The sequence below is a fragment of the Papaver somniferum genome, unplaced genomic scaffold (genome assembly GCF_003573695.1).
Source record: "Papaver somniferum cultivar HN1 unplaced genomic scaffold, ASM357369v1 unplaced-scaffold_99, whole genome shotgun sequence".
Taxonomy (NCBI): Eukaryota; Viridiplantae; Streptophyta; class Magnoliopsida; order Ranunculales; family Papaveraceae; genus Papaver; species Papaver somniferum.
The window spans coordinates 338,356-340,526 of NW_020653081.1; the positions used below are offsets into that span (position 1 = coordinate 338,356).

A 2,171-nucleotide genomic window follows, 5' to 3' on the forward strand; every position below is an offset into this window, starting at 1 on the left:
AAAAAAAAAAAAAAAACCAAAAAAAACCAAAAATTTGCTCCTTATTTCAAAAACCAAAATTTTCCCAAAAATCCAAACCCATTAAAACCAAATATTTTTCCCAAAAATCCAAACCCATTAAAACCAAATAGTGGGCTTTGTGTCTTTTCAGTATGGGCCAACCTCGTGCTCTCCATGAATACATGTATCCGACAATAAAAATTCCATTATCATGTATTGTATTACCTCAAACCAATAACCCTTTTAAAGTAAATGCAAGCATGATACAAATACTTCCTTTATTTCGAGGGTTCGATTCTGAGAACCCCTATACTCATGTAAGAGAGTTTGAACAAATTTGTCGGACTATGCAACCTGATCATATGTCCGAAGACTCTCTGAAATTGCGTTTGTTTACATTTTCTCTAAAGGAAAGGGCCAAAACATGGTTTTACGGTTTGAGACCACAATCAATCACCACTTGGGAACAACTCACTAATCAATTTTTCCAAAGATTTTTTCCACATCATAGGACCATCGCTATTCGTCAAAATATCAATTGTTTTGTCCAGTTGGATGAGGAAACTGTTTTTGACTATTTTGAACGTTTTAATGATTTGTTGAGCGAATGTCCACACCATGGATTTGAGAAGTGGAGACTTGTCGCTATCCTCTATGAGGGACTAGACTTTAAATCTCGAGCCATGGTTGAGTGTATGTGTAATGGTGAATTTCTTGATAAAACTGTGGATGATGCATGGAAATTTTTAGCTGAGATTGCAGAGAAAACCCGTCACTGGGAGTCCATTAGGGAAACTGAGACACTGTCACATGATATTGGTGGTAATTAATTGAACTTTGGAAATAGCATGTCTAGTCCTTCTCATGTGTATGATATTGAACATGAACCTAATCTAGAGGAACATGAGTTGACTAATGACACCACAACTGCTAATAGGGACAAGTATGCATATTACTATGATGATGATGATGATGATGTTATGTTAGAAGAACATGTCTATACTGAAAATGTTATGGAACCTTTGGGTTCAAATACATTAGGCGTCTCTGCCCCGACCTTAATGCATGATATGTCTTCTAGTATTCCATGTGATGTTTCCCCTGATAAGCCGATACACGAGGATAAATCTGTTAATGATGTTGATGACTCTGATTGTGATCTTGCTAATGTGATTGATGATTGTAAGCATGATGTGACATGTGTAGATGATTTAGGAGATTTTGATTTGATTGATAATGATGTGCCTATTCTTCTACATAAGTCACAATCTGATGGCCTTCCACCCAACCTAGATTTGGTTTGTACCCATATTGTCAAACCGACTTTTCTGAGAGTCCCTAACCTAGGTTTGGAACCGTGTGCTTCCCAAGTCCTCTTGGACTATTTTGCATCTAAGTATAATACATTTGAGGAACCACAGTTGGAATTAGCATGTTTGCCCGTCCCTAGCACAGTTCATTTCGAGCTAGACCTTGTGCATGATGAACCCCCGAAACTGCGCGATTTTGTTTTCAAAATTTTATCTTCTGTAAAATCCAGGTTTGGGGGTAGCTCATTTTGTTTCACAGCTTCACTTGCATTCCTACCATATTATTATTGTGTGAAGCTGTTGAAACCTCTACACTTTGTCTTTTGGGTTGATCCTCAACTCTTTAGATTGTTAGTGTATGGTGAATTTTTGTATATAATCCAGTAGATAAAAATTTTTAAAATCCCTTTGTTCATTTTGTATATATTTTGCTAAATCCAATATGATCTCGGCTGACATATATTGGATTCTTGCCTTGAATAACGGAGTTCTAATATTGCTTTCGCCGAAATCGGGTATTCTCTTTCCTTTTTCTCTACTCAACATGATCCTCTTCATATGTTGTATTATAATTTTGTTCATATTTTGAAACATTGAGGACAATGTTTAGTTTAGGTTTGGGGGTGAAAAGTAGATACTTTGATAATATGCCATAATTGAAAACAAGAACTCCTTCTTTTTGAAAAAAATGAAAAAATGAAAATAAAAAAATTAAAAATTGAAAAAAAAAACATAAAAATGGAGCTCATTTACCTTGAAATGTTGACTCTTGTGCAAATATGTAATTATTAGGAGTCTTAGTCTAGATATTTAGGCACCCTGATTCTAGCACAATTCACATAGTGATAAGAAATTTGCACG

General features: G+C 35.3%; 1 non-coding gene across 1 annotated transcript; it reads right to left on the reverse strand.

The window, feature by feature from the left end:
* Positions 1-521: 521 nt before the first annotated feature.
* Positions 522-625, reverse strand: LOC113346533. Its single transcript, XR_003358540.1, has one exon. It is a non-coding gene; the product is annotated as a small nucleolar RNA R71 (small nucleolar RNA).
* Positions 626-2,171: the final 1,546 nt, after the last annotated feature.